This window comes from Oncorhynchus nerka, linkage group LG18 (genome assembly GCF_034236695.1).
Source record: "Oncorhynchus nerka isolate Pitt River linkage group LG18, Oner_Uvic_2.0, whole genome shotgun sequence".
Taxonomy (NCBI): domain Eukaryota; kingdom Metazoa; phylum Chordata; class Actinopteri; order Salmoniformes; family Salmonidae; genus Oncorhynchus; species Oncorhynchus nerka.
Window position 1 is genome coordinate 39,845,254 of NC_088413.1, and position 15,432 is coordinate 39,860,685.

Sequence of the window (15,432 nt, forward strand, 5' to 3'; positions counted from 1 at the left end):
TATAGCATACAATGACATTTTAGCTTCATGAACTTTGTGGGTTTCCAGAAGGCCCTTTCTTGTTTCAGAATGGCAAGCCGCGCAAGGTCCACAGAAATGATTTGCCTAAGATCACCATGGCCTGCAACAGAGCCAAGCTTTGGCTGGAGTTGGACTCCATTGGACTCTGTGCCCGACCTCACTAATGCTGCTGTTCCTGCATCAATGTTCCAACATCTAGTGGAAAGCCTTCCCAGAAGAGTGGAGACTTATAGCAGCAAAGGGGTGGACCAACTCCATATTAATGCCCCTGACTACTGTAGCTGGAAATGGCATATTTTTAATGGTATATTTACAGAGGCGTACAGAGGCCCATTATCAGCAACCATCACTCCTGTGTTCCAATGGCACGTTGTGTTAGCTAATCCAAGTTTATAATTTTAAAAGGCTAATTGATCATTAGAACATTTAAAAAGGGTTATGTTAGCACAGCTGAAAACTGTTGTCCTGATTAAAGAAGCAATAAAACTGGCCTTCTTTATACTAGTTGAGTATCTGAAGCATGTGGGTTTTGATAACAGGCTCAAAATGGCCAGAAACAAATAACTTTCCCCTGTAACCGGGCAAACTGTCTCTAACCAGAAAAGAAAGAGGATTGGGAGGCCCTGGTGCACAACTGAGCAAGAGGACAAGTACATTAGAGTGTCTAGTTTGAGAAACAGATGCCTCACAAGTCCTCAACTTGCAGCTTCATTAAATAGTACCCGCAAAACACCAGTCTCAACGTCAACAGTGTTAGCTGATGCTGTGCACCGTTAGCTGTGCTAACATAATTGCAAAAGGGTTTTCTAATGATCAATTAGCTTTTTAAAATGATTAACTTGGATTAGCAAACACAACGTGCCATTAACAATGTCTACACTGTATTTCTAATCAATTTGATGTTATTTTAATGGACAAATATGTGCTTTTCTTTCAAAAACAAGGACATTTCTAAGTGACCCCAAACTTTTAAACAGTAGTGTATTTTTGGTGTCCAACATGAAAAACAGATTGGATATAGGCTGATAGGCCACTCTGTAAGGGCTGCAGAATGAGCAGTGACTTTCCTCTGGGCAGAAACTCTGTGGATTTGGAAAGAACGGACTCCGCTTTTACTGCGACTCAATGTATGCTACAGGAAATTGTGTTACACTGCAATACAGTGCCTTCAGAAAGTATTCACATTACTTTTCCCACTTTTTGTGTTACAGCCCGAATTTAAAATGGATTAAATTGAGATTGTGTCATTGGCCGACTCACAATATCCCATAATGTCAAAGTGGAATTATGTTTTGAGACTTTTTTGGTTGCGCTAATTGCAGTCTATATAACCTGGTTCAAGCATTCATAACTTTATCCTGAAGAAGCACAGTTATGCCAAAACGTTGGTGATTTACCCAATAAATTACTGGGAGCTTGTATATTTATTTAACCTTTATTTAACCAGGTAGGCAAGTTGAGAACAAGTTCTCATTTACAATTGCGACCTGGCCAAGATAAAGCAAAGCAGTTCGACACAAACAACAGAGTTACACATGGAGTAAAACAAACATAGTCAATAATACAGTAGAAAAATAAGTCCATATACAATGTGAACAAATGAGGTGAGATAAGGGAGGTAAAGGGAAAAAAAGGCCATGGTGGCGAAGTAAATGCTATATTTTAAGTAAAACACTGGTATGGTAGATTTGCAGTTGAAGAATGTGCAAAGTAGAAATAATGGGGTGCAAAGGAGCAAAATAAATAAATACAGAGAGAAGTAGTTGTTTGGGCTAAATTATAGATGGGCTATGTACAGGTGCAGTAATCTGTGAGCTGCTCTGACAGCTGGTGCTTAAAGCTAGTGAGGGAGATACTGTATATACACAATACTCTGCCCAGATATTTGTTAACTTATTTAACTAGGCAAGTCAGTTAAGAACCCATTCTTGTTTACTATGACAGCCTACACCGGCTGACGCTGGGCCAATTGTGCGCCACACTATTGGACTCCCAATCACAGCCGGTTGTGATACAGCCTGGATTCAAACCAGGGTCTGTAGTGACGCCTCAAGCACTAAGATGCAGTGCCTTCGACCGCTGTGCCACTCCGGAGCATATGAAGTAATGTATATACAATATTTATAGCCATAAATTATTTAATGAAAAGCTGTAAACATACACATTGTTTCACATCCTTTAATAACAGACTCATAAACACAATCACGCAATAGGCTACAACCCACTTCACAGCTCCCATGGAAAAGTCGATGTATTGTAGCTTCATGCTGACGAAAGAGTAGCAGAGGAAGGAGTTTGCTTCTTCAGCAATGTTCTCTAAAATTGTACGTGTTACGGTGGTGTGTCGCTCATCTCTGTACCCCACACATAGCCAAAATATTTCTGTCCCACAGTCGAGCAGTGAACTTCAAACACAGATGCAACTGCCAAGACCAGGGAGGTTTTCTAATGCCTCGCAAAGGGCACCTATTGGTAGATGGGTAAAAATAAAACAAAAACTAACATTGAATATCCGTTTGAGCATGGTGAAGTTAATAATTACACTTTGGGTGGTGTATCAATACACCCAGTCACAACAAAGATAGACATCCTTCCTAAGGAAACACTCAGGGATTTCACCACGAGGCCAATGGTATCTTTAAAACAGTTAGAGTTGAATGGCTGTGATAAGAGAAAACTGTGGATGGATCAACAACATTGTAGTTACTTCACAGAATAAAAATATTCCAAAACATGCATCCTGTTTATAATAAGGCACTAAAGCAAAACTGCCCCAAAAAATGGCAAAGAAATGTACTTTATATTCTGAATACTAAGAATTATGTTTGTGGCAAATCCTACACAACACTATCAGAACTCAAAATAAGACCCAGATGCAGACAGCTAGAGTCACAGATGTTTATTGACCCAAACCGGGGTTAGGTAAAAGACAGGTCAAAGGCAGGCAGATGTCCATAATCCAGGGCAGAGTCAATAAGGTACAGAACAGCAGGCAGGGTCGGCGTCAGGACAGGCAGAGGTTCGTAAATGGGTCAGAGTCAGACAGGTACAGAACGGCAGGCAGGCTCGGGGTCAGGGCAGGCAGAATGGTCAAAACCGGGGAAACAGAACTTGAGAAAGCAGGGAGACGGCAAAACATGCTGGTAAGACCTGACGAGACAACTGGCAACAGACAAACAGAGAACACAGGTATAAATACACTGGGGATAATGGGCGACACCTGTAGGGGGGTGGAGACAAGTACAAAGATAGGTGAAACAGATGGGGGTGTGACAAACACATCACTGAGTACCACTTCATATTTTTAAGCATGGTGGTTGCTGCATCATGTTATGGGTATGCTTGCCATCAGCAAGGACTAGGATGTTTTTTAGGATAAAAATCAATGGAATAGATTTAAGCACAGGGAAAACCTGGGTCAGTATGCTTTCCAACAGACACTGGTAGACATTCACTTTTCAGCAGGACAATAACCTAAAACACAAGGCCAAATGTACACTGGAGTTGCTAACCAAGATGACATTGAATGTTCCTGAGTGGCCTAGTTACAGTTGACTTAAATCAGCTTGAAAATCTAAGGCAAGACTTGAAAATGGCTGGCTAGCAATGAACAACCAACTTGACAGAGCTTGAAGAATATTAAAAAGAATAATGTGCAAATATTATACAATCCATGTGTGCAAAGATCTTAGAGACTTACACATTAAGACTCACAGCTGCCAAAGGAGATTAACATGTGAATACTTATGTAAATGAGATATTTCTGTATTTCAATTTCAATAAATGTGCAAAAATGTATAAAAACATGTTTTCACTTTGTCATTATGGGGTATTGTGTGTAGTTGGGTGAGAAAAAGTATATTTAATCAATTTTGAATTCAGGCTGTAACAAAACTAGGAATAAGTCAAGGGGTCAAGGGGCGCTCCCGCGATATGCAACTTTTCAGGGAAGTTAGGAACCAATATGCACAGACATTTAGGAAAGCAAAGGCTAGCTTTTTCAAACAGAAATTTTCATCCTGTAGCACAAACTCCAAAAAGTTCTGGGACACTGTAAAGTCCATGGAGAATAAGAGCACCTCCTCCCAGCTTGCCCACTGCACTGAGGCTAGGAAACACTGATAAATCCATGATAATTGAGAATTTCAATAAGCATTTTTCTACGGCTGGCCATGCTTTCCACCTGGCTACCCCTACCCGGTCAACAGCCCTGCACCCCCCACAGCAACTTGCCCAAGCCTCCCCCATTTCTCTTTCACCCAAATTCAGATAGCTGATGGTCTGAAAGAGCTGCAAACTCTGGACCCCTACAAATCAGCCGGGCTAGATAATCTGGACCCTCTCTTTCTAAAATTATCCGCCAAAATTGATGCAAACCCTGTTACTAGCCTGTTCAACCTCTTTCGTATCATCTGAGATCCCCAATGATTGGGAAGCTGCCGCACTCATCCCCCTCTTCAAATGGGGAGACCCAAATTGCTACAGACCTATATCTATCCTACCTTCCTAAGGTCTTCGAAAGCCAAGTTTACAAACAGATCACCGACCATTTCGAATCCCACCGTACCTTCTCCGCTATGCCATCTGGTTTCCCGAGCTGGTGATGGGTGCACCTCAGCCACGCTCAAGGTCCTAAACGATATCATAGCCGGCATCGATAAGAGACAATATGTAACGAATGTCATCGGGAGAAGAAGAAGAGGACCAAGGTGCAGCGTGGTAAGTATTCGTAATGCTTTTAATAAATATGAACACTTGAACAAACACAACAAACAAACAGTTCTGCAAGGTGCAATACACATAACAGAAAACAACTATCCACAAACACAGGTGGGAACAGGCTACCTAAGTATGGTTCTCAATCAGAGACAACGATTGACAGCTGCCTCTGATTGGGAACCATACCAGGCCAAACACATAGAAATACAACACACAGAACAAAACATAGAATGAATAACATGGAATGCCCACCCCAACTCACGCCCTGACCAAACCAAAATAGAGACATAAAAAATAACTAAGGTCAGGATGTGACACAATACTGTGCAACTCTATTGGCCAAGGCTTTTGACTCTGTCAATCACCACATTCTTATCGGCAGACTCAACAGCCTTGGTTTCTCAAATGACTGCCTCGCCTGGTTCACCAACTACTTCTCAGACAGAGTTCAGTGTGTCAAATCGGAGGGCCTGTTGTCCGGACCTCTGGCAGTCTCTATGGGGGTGTCACAGGGTTCAATTCTCAGGCCGACTCTTTTCTCTGTATACATCAATGATGTCGCTGGTGATTCTCTGATCCACCTCTACGCAGACGACACCATTTTGTATACTTCTGGCACTTCTTTGGACACTGTGTTAACTAACCTCCAGACGAGCTTCAATGCCATACAACTCTCCTTCCGTGGCCAATTGCTCTTAAATGCAAGTGAAACTAAATGCATGCTATTCAACCGATCGCTGCCCACACCTGCCTGCCCATCCAGCATCACTACTCTGGATGGTTCTGACTTAGATTATGTGGCCAACTACAAATACCTAGGTGTCTGGTTAGACTGTAAACTCTCCTTCCAGACTCACATTAAGCATCTCCAATCCAAAATTACATCTAGAATCGGCTTCCTATTTCGCAACAAAGCATCCTTCACTCATGCTCCCAAACATACCCTCGTAAAACTGACTATCCTTCCGATCCTTGGCTTCGGCAATGTCATCTACAAAATAGCCTCCAACACTCTACTCAGCAAACTGGATGCAGTCTTTCAAAGTGCCATCCATTTGTCACCAAAGCCCCATATACTACCCACCAGGTCATCTATAAGTCTTTGCTAGGTAAAGCCCCGCCTTATCTCAGCTGACTGGTCACCATAGCAGCACCCACCCATAGCACACGCTCCAGCAGGTATATCTCTCTGGTCACCCCCAAAGCCAATTCCTCCTTTGGCCGCCTCTTCTTCCAGTTCTCTGCTGCCAATGACTGGAACAAACTGCAAAAATCACTGAAGCTGGAGACTCTTATCTCCCTCACTAACTTTAAGCACAAGCTGTCAGAGCAGCTCACAGATCACTGCACCTGTGCATAGCCCATCTGTAAATAGCCCATCCAACTAACCTCATCCCCTATACTGTTATTTATTTTTCTCCTTTGCACCAACTTGTTCTCAACTGGCCTACCTGGTTAAATAAAGGTGAAATAAATAGAAAAATGAAAGTATGAATACTTTCTGATCACACTGTATGTCTGTCCAATATGAAAAACGTAGTGAACATCGTCCAATATCAATGGGCTAATTAACAATGGGATTTAAGTGTTTTCTAAAGTGTATTATTATAATTGTAACAATATATTGTCATTACTATTATTATAAATAATGTGTTTGAATTGTTTTACTGCTGTTACCATGATAACTGTCTAGTAATCATTCATTTGAATGCTGTAACAATAATGTCAATGGTATAATATTATTTGTGCTATAAAAGGCGTTGGCCTTATTTCCTTTTTTTATATTGTTAAACAAAATTAAAGTCTGTAACATTTCCTCATAAAATGTTAATCATTTTATGACAATTGTATTGCTTTTATTTTGAAGGAGAATCGCCGAGCTCAGGGATTATCCTTGCTAGGTCTTGCTTATTCTTGCTGGCGGAACGGAGGTGTGGTGGTTGACACTTTCTTTTCCTCAACTCTTTGCGATTGAGCGTTTGCGTCACCTACAGTAGGGTATCGTTAAATGTATTGAAATGGTATGCGCCATGGTTTCTCATAAATTCTAGATATTCTTTGTTTATTTTTATTTTGTATCTCTGTCGCAATACTTGAAGAGATTAGCGTAGTTTAGTTGGCATCGCAACAACTCATAATACAGTTTAATGCTATAGTTACATTCACAATCATCATGCAATGACTTCGGCAGCAAGAGTAGGAAGTGACGCTTCGAAGGGCAGAAAAAAAGTTTTCTGTTTCTGAAGAGGGAGAAAATGCAAACTACAAATTGTGCCAGCGATGCATACTAGCCTACAAGGTAACGTATAACCTACATTGTTTAATTCATGTGTGTAGTAACGTAACAATTTATTCGTGTTTTTAAACTGCTCTATGGTTTAAAAAAAAGCCAAGGTGTCAATATAAGATTCAGGATTCAAGATTCATCGTTATTGTCCACTCCCTGCTGCATATGTCAGCGACAATGGTTGCATCAACAAAAAAAAAACACACATCTCAATTAATCTTCATGGAGGTCCTGCTGATGGATCTAGAATTTCTATGCAGTAGTCTAGGCTAGATACAGATTCGCGTGGTTCGATATAGCTCGGATGCCAATGGTTGCTGCACGATGAGGAGTAGCCTTGTGCACCTCCCTAGTTGTGCCTGGAGAAGCGGGTGGGTGTACTCTAATATACCTAACATTTCCAAAACGGCCCGCCCTGCGAAGGAGACCTGTTTGACATCCACTGTTTTTATGAAAGTAAAGTCATAGTGTATATACAAAAAAAATAACGACAGCTGTGATGGGAACTGGAAGTTTCGGTACAATTTTATAAATGCCTACAGATACTTTGTTCTTTCGACATGGTGGGATCTTTTTGTGTCGGTCAAATTTATTATGAGAGAAATGCCAGTGGAAAGGCCTTTATGCGCAAATATCGATATAATAACCATCATATCTAAGTAAACTTGGACTCACGCGATTATATGGTGCGTGGTCGCTGGTGAACTCGGGAAATCGTGTAGTTTATTAGTCTACAGATTAAATAAATTATGAACTAAACAGGGTGGTGAAAGTATTGTGATCTTGATTCTCCTTTCCAATAAATATCGAGGGTCTTATTCTGGTGACATGATGATCGATGCACATCATGCGGTGATTTTTATCGGCAAATAGTCCATTTCCATCTGGTGGGAAAATGCTCATATTTTCTTTATGCAAATTCTAGAGTATTCACATGAAAATCTGTCATCAATTGGATGGAAACCTAGCAATACACTCTGAAGAACCTAAAATGATGAATCCCATGGGCCTATTGGTTTTTCACAGTCAGGTCAACCCAAGCTGTAGTCTACTATGCAAGTAGGCAAATAGTATGCCAATTATTGAAATAGATAAATGTGACTGTCAACTGAGTCAGAAATTCACAGGTTTCAGATTTGTACCAAATTATTTTCCAGGTTTTCGCTCTCAAAGTCACACTTTTTAAATAGAAAAACAACTAAATTGGATGTTCTAAGTCCACAACAATGCTTAAACCACAGCAGGAGAACACTTGAGGTCTGGGTAAAAAATCTAAGAAAATTTGATTTTTTTGTGTGTAGTTACCCTTTAATTTAACTGTACGGTCACCAAGCACTGTTGTTTGGTTAGCATGTTTCTGTAGACCACATGAGATGGCGTTTGCAAAACAAATGGCCACTGGATTGATGCAAATATTAATGCTATCATTCTGCCAGGTGCAGGCATAGGCTACTTTGTAGCTAGTTAGTTTTTGTGAATGTTTTTCCATCAACCAGAAGACGGTTAGGCCTATCATTAGCAGCATCACTATATTTTTCCTGAACCTTAATTGTTTGAAACCTGGACGTTTTACTTCCTATTATGAAGCATGTCTTACCTTGCTTCAAAGTAGCCTATAGCAAAAATCCCACCATAGAAACGTGGATGCGATTATTTTACAGACTTCCTTTTAATGCATTCTCCTGTACTTATTGGTTTTCTTTCAGCTTTCTTTCATTGTCTAGAAGCCAAATGCATTATCCTAGTCATATTAGCAACCCGTGATAGTTGTTGCATCTTTAGAATTGACCTCTTTATAAACTTCTAACGGATATGTCCATCTCAGTTCTTGAAGCATTTTAGAACCGTTTTTTTCCCCGCAAATTGCGCAGGACTACCGCTGTGTGCATATTGCTGCGCTCAAAATGTGAATCCATAATAGTTTGTCAACATTGTAAGCCAAACATTCTGATCTGTTCCATTAGCCGTATTAATTGATACTGCGTATACCTCCCCTACCCTACTTTGATACGCAGACCAGAAAGTGTCCCATCAGTCTGTAACAACACACCTGAGCTACTGTACGTGTCCTGTACGTGTCCTGCACAGAAGAGTGGACTAGACTATTGTCTTCATTTTATTAACAGTTTAAATATGACCAGTTTAATGACAGACAATTATAACTACGTCAATGGATATCTAGAGGCGAAAAAAACAAAAACACACCTATTTAGGCGAATTGCTGGCTAGCGGAGTAGAACACTAGAACATTTAAAGGAGAGCCGCACACTCTAAGGGCTCAGATGCAGTAATTGAATAACCTAATAACCCACGTTTCTACAGAGAAGCTGTCTTCATCAGGGTATAATGACAAACACTGCGGGGTGACTAGTTTATATAGTGTCAAAGGACACACACAGGTGTCTGTAATCATGGATGGGTGTGGCCTGATATCATTGGTTAATTCTCAGATATAAAAAAACAACATACCAAAATCGCATAAGATCATAGATACAATTTGGCTACATAGACCTACAAACATTTACAAAAACAAAATCACAATAATCACTAATGGATATGTCATGTGCCAATAATGGTTATGCCAAGTGCCAAACATAATTTCTCTTTCAAGGGTAGATTTGCATCTTATTTCTACAATCAATTTGGTCATTTAGGCCTTTCTCCCAATGAAAGATTGAAAGAGTGGATATGATATGGACATGACTTTGATTCAAAACCACAACACGCACACAATCATACGTAATCTCACGCACTCTCACATAGCAAGGTGGGCATATTTCTTATGCACCGAATAGCACGCATGAATGTTTTCAGGCTTTGTGGCGTTATTTTAAGGTACAGCAGAGATAGCAGAGGGCAGAGCATACCCTGACATAGAGGGACTGGCAGTGTCTCCTTTCTGTCAGCTGGAACATGCTTGGTCATGGTCACTGCTATTCGCTAGGCACCCCAGTTGTGCAGCCAGTCTGCATTCACACAGCAGCGTTTGAAAACAGTAGAGAACAGCAGCCTTTGAAAGCTGTGCGGAAAACTCGATCTCAACTGCTTTATTCCTAAATCTCAGTGCATCTTTCTATCAATGACTGACCGAATGAATGAGTCTACCTGCTGATTCACTGAGATCAGTGTGTATGAGATCATAGATATGACATCTCATAGTGTCACTCCGAAAATGTCTTGCTGCTTTTTCTCAATGCATCTTGAAAAAGGCAGCTGCAGTTGGATTGTGGGGTTCTGCTGATGGACTGTTTACTCAACAGTTTGTAAAGTCTAGATGTTAGTGTACTCATGAGTGTGAATAATGCTGTAATAATGTTAATGAATACTGATAATGAATACTGAGAGTAGGTAGACATATTCTCTCTAACTTGGAACTAGTGCGAGGCTCGCCCCTGCCATTTTTAATATTGATGGGATTTAAATAAGGGCCCCTCTTTGTATCAGTAGCCGACTGACGGAATTTCCCTGCATGGATCTGAGTAGAGTTTGCCCAGTAAATTACACCGCCTCGCATACAAGATGAAAGCCATATATGGTCGTGGAAGTAGGTGTGGCGAACAGACTGGAGGGGATCACAAGACAAACTGAAAGAGAACGTTTGAGAGAGCGTTCTACATTGAGAGAGAAAAGGCCGCATATGACAGTGGTGTGTTGTGTGCATGTGGGCTATTTGTGCAATCCTAACGCAATAATGTCCACATTTTTGCAGATCAGTGCCCCATTTCGGACTGGATAGCACTTATTTTCTAACGACATCGATCTACCTTTGGCTTGAAAAATAATAGCGAGGTCAGCATAGAATGACTCAACGCTAGAGATGTATGCTGTCGTCTCGGTTGGATTGCACTGCTGGGCGCGTGGGTCTGGGGATAGTTGCTGCACTGGTTGGTGGTGGGTGATTGTTGGGGCATCGCAGAAACATGACAAGCACGGTAAGTGATCGGATAGCAACTTTGATTTACTTATATATCCGGCTTTTTGATCGGTAAATGTGAACCAAGAAACATGCAAGTGAATGGATGACATTAGTTGTAAACAAAGTTGACCATTTCATTACATAGGCTTCTATGCATATTGAACATCAAGATTGTTGATCAGCTGTTGATACCTGTGTGTGTTTTATTGCTTAATATGGGGATTTTCATAAACATAGGAAGCAATATCAGTTCCTATGACGTAGGCTATTAACCATGTTGATAAGTTGAGCAGCCCTAGCTGCGCGGTTCATATTATCCTTACTTTTGTCGTGGTACTTGTGTAGCCAATATGGGGTGCATTGTTGTCTCACTTTGTTGTAATGTGCCATGGAATTAGTGACTGGATAATCCGTTTTCTGTAACAAAGGGCTGCCTTCTCGTAAATAGCGCTGAGCTGGCTGGCGGTGGGGACTGAGAGGAGGCGGGGGTTCAGCAAGGGTTGTTCAGAAGTAGGACGCAGCATGTTTTTGTTTTTTTTACTTCGATTTTTTTTGGTGCTGTCTGGGGGGGGGGGGGATTCTCACTCCTCCATGTCAAATAGCCAGCCTATAGCCGACATCGAATGTGCGTTCGCTTTCACCGCCATGCCCCATTGGCTGCAAGGGTATTCGCTGTTTAAATTAAGAAACGCTCGACCGTCTCATGGATTAGGTAATTATGGTTGACGGTACAAGCCTAGACTATATTAACGGCTTTTCCTTGGTTGGTTGGGTTAATAAACCCGACAGGGGGTTGTGTAATTAGCTGCAACGTGCGGTCCACTTTGTCATCGCTCTACTAGTTTACACCCGATCGCCTACTGAAAGGTTAGGTGGAAATCGTGTTATTGTGCAAATATTTCATATGGCAGAAACCCTTCCATGAAAAACAAACACTGCAAAACCCACTCCATATGATTTCTGCTGTTAAGCAAAATAGGCCAAGGCAATGCGTCTTCCATGGTCTTCTCAAGCCACGCCTCTCACATTCCCGGAAATTGATAGAAATATTTCTTCATAAATACAGTGACGCATGCACATTGTTTTTTAAATTTGATATATATATATATTTATAGCTATAGCGGAACCGCATCTACAAATTGTTCATAATTTGGATTTCTAAACAACCTTATCATGTAATAAGCATACAGAAGAACATGCTATAATATAACATGGTGTTTAATTCTCCCTGGCCAATGCAATAGTGTCCTCACCCTGAAGTGTGCGTGGTCGGTCAGACAAGTACATTACTGTATATATCCTGCCACTGTGCAGGATATGAGCAGCTGCAGCTGTCTATTTTAAGGTGTGTGTTTGCTAAATGGTTGCTGCCTAGGCTAAACAGTAGCCTACCACCTTTTGAAGAAACAACTACTGAGTCATGTGTTGTTGTAAGTTCTACCAAATATATTTTGCACAGTTTTCGGTCACCTGTACCTTGTACAATCAGTGTAGCCTACCATACAACGAGGCCTATAACTTGTATAAGTCTATATTATAGACAACTGTAGGATGGCCTACTGCCCTCATCTCGGCCTTGCCTGCCTTCAGGAACAGAATAGGTGCAGCTATCGATTGTTCTCTAAGCTACTCTTCGGTAACAATAAATATCTCATATTTATAAAAGCCATATATATATATATGTGTGTATATTTGGCCCTAAAGTCCTGCAGAATTAAAAAAAGGTTGTTGTGCTGAAGATGCAGCCACAGTCAACTACTGAATAGGGGGATAGCATATGATATGTGATATGCCTGAGTAATATGTACTGAACAAAAATATAAACGCAACAATTTACAGTTCATATAAGGAAATCAGTCAACTGAAATGCATTCATTAGGCCCTAGTCTATGGATTTCACATGACTGGGAATACAGATATGCATCTGTTGGTCACAGATACCTCACAGATAAGGTGGATCAGAAAAACAGTCAGTATCTGGTGTGACTGCCATTTGCCTGATGCAGCCCCTTCGCATAGAGTTGATCAGGCTGTTGATTGTGGCCTGTGGAATGTTCTCCCACTCCTCTTCAATGTCTGTGCGAAGTTGCTGGATATTTGGCAGGAACTGGAACACGCTGTCGATCCAGAGCATCCCAAACATGCTTAGAGGGTGACATGTCTGGTGAATATGCAGGCCATGGAAGAACTGGGACATTTTCAGTTTCAGTATTATACAGACCAGAGGACAGTTGCATTGTATTCCATTGCATTACATCGTCACCACTCTCACCATTGGAAAAGTCCATCTCTTCAAACTGTAAATGCAATTGCAGAGGGGTCTGTTCTTTGTGCATTGGGAAGATGATTGTAGTATACTCTGCACAAACACTATGCCCTCAGATACACATCCAGATTGTGATTATCATAATGTGTTGCCATGGCAATGAAAGTGATGCCCAGAAAGATTTGGACTACAATAAATGTGCCTTTTTTCCACCCTCGTATTATAATTTTTTACTCTTAGGTCGACTGACTAGCTGTGACGGAAATTGAAAATGTAATATTTTTCACTTTTGGCCTTTTTTCCAAAGAAGGTTATTGTGACTCATAGTTGTTCTCTCTCATTGTCCTCTCTCTTGCCTTTCCCTTTTGACAATGCAGGAACAGGATCAACGAGTGACAGGTTCCCCTTTTGTCCTGAATGATTTGGAGACCACTGAGTCAGAGCCTCAGTGCAAAAAGAGCAAGTAGGCTGCATTCCCTATATGGTGCACAACTTTTGACCAGGGTTCATAAGGAATAGACTCTTTACAAGTAATATTTTGCCACAGGGCTATTCCACGGTAGCATAATGAGGCTGAGACTCAGATTAAAATGCATTAGAGCTGTCCCGACTAAAAAAATTATTGATCGACCACCATTGTCTGTTCTTTCGACCAATCTATTGGTCGAAGTTTTAAAACAAGTTTTTTTCCCTTTGTAGACACATCCTATGTGTTTTAATCAAATCCACTATATTCACTGCGCTTGTCTGATGCTATTAAGCACACTGTTTGATGAAATAATTAAGACACACAAATGACTAGAGGGAGTCCGACCAGCAATTTATTTGATTGTGCCGGGGCCGGGCTCAGACTTGCTGTGTTTACATTTCTTTTCTTTTTTTTTTAAAGACTGTGACTAGCACCCGTTGTCTTTCTCTCCTCCCTGCTGCAGCGACCGCCACAGTATTGCTGAAGCTGCAAACATAATAACAGCCATTTCTGACCGAAAAGTTCTGTTACCCAAAATCCCTCATTTATTTAGGAGATACATTCCCTCTACCCTTGCCCTCTTTACGTGACACATGTAAAGCATCGCATGCACATAGCATATCATAATCACATCAACAAATTGGTTGTAACAAACTCCGAACACCGTATCAGCAAAATGGATGCAGAGGACGTAACAAGTAAACTGGAAACGGGGGAGTGTTTAGGCTACTGGTTCCCCTTTACCTCCTGAGGTAAAGGGGAAGTCAGGTGTGTGGAATGAATTTGACTAGTTGTAGAAAATGCTGGCGATCTAGAAAAAGAAGGTAAGGAGAAAGCACTACGTGCATATTGTGTGTCCCCAAACTGGCGCTGTTAGATTACAATATAACCTTTCTGACCATTTGGAACGATGTAAACAACACTAAATAAATGATAAGCCTACCAGAGAGTCTGTTGTAGTATTTTTTTGTCAAGCCTCTATTACAGAAAAGACAAAATGGTCGCATGGAACGGTATATTTATTGTTTAAGGTAATTATTCAAGGATCGCTTTATTTTCAAATGAAAATGCTTGATTGCATTTCAAATCATGAATGACTTGTATGCTGTGTGATGACTTGAACGAATGAATGATTGATTGATACAGTAGCCTGTATAAGTATTGAAATAAAGGCCAAAGTAAGTTAAGGTTAAACAGGATGCCCTTTTAGGCCTACAGCTCAATGGTGGTAATACAAATCAAATCACCTTCCAGTGAAATGCTTACTTACAAGCCCTTAACCAACAATGCAGTTTTAATTAAAAAAAATAAGTGTTAAGTAAAAAATAGACAATAAAAGTAACAAATAATTAAAGAGCAGCAGTAAAATATAACAGTAGCGAGGCTGTATACAGGGGGTACCGGTACAGAGTCAATGTGCGGGGGCACCGGTTAGTTGAGGTAATATGTAGTTAAAGTGACTTTGCATAGATAATAAACAGGGAGTAGCAGCAGTGTAAAATAGGGTGGGGCAATGCAAATAGTCTGGGTTACCCTTTGATTACAAGGCTGCTATTCTAAGCCTAATAATGACATTGTTATTATTATTATTATTATCATTACAATAATAAGTAATCACAATAAGGAGATCAAGAAAAAGGAGCATCATTATTGTTATTATTATAAATAATCATTTTGTAAATTTACACTGGAGTGTCAGAGTGCGCTCAGATTGCACTCTGGGCTTTCGTAAATTCCGAGCGTTGTCCGTTTTG

The 15,432-nt window shown here is 40.7% G+C and overlaps 1 protein-coding gene and 1 long non-coding RNA gene across 4 annotated transcripts in view; one reads left to right on the forward strand and one right to left on the reverse strand.

Moving 5' to 3' along the window:
- Positions 1-2,905: 2,905 nt before the first annotated feature.
- On the reverse strand, positions 2,906-11,447 carry LOC135561881 (uncharacterized). Its single transcript, XR_010459727.1, has 2 exons — positions 11,267-11,447; positions 2,906-3,183 (listed from the first exon to the last, which is right to left on the reverse strand). It is a non-coding gene; the product is annotated as an uncharacterized LOC135561881 (long non-coding RNA).
- The window catches only part of mideasb (mitotic deacetylase associated SANT domain protein b), a 35,752-nt gene continuing 27,016 nt past the window's right edge, over positions 6,697-15,432 (forward strand). For 2 of the 3 annotated variants that reach the window (XM_029687652.2, XM_029687654.2), the window contains exon 1: positions 10,620-10,959. The gene's annotated coding sequence lies outside the window, so the exon portion shown is untranslated. Of the gene's footprint in view, positions 7,040-10,619; positions 10,960-15,432 lie in introns of those variants that run through there. The other variant, XM_029687653.2, reaches the window with a different exon arrangement.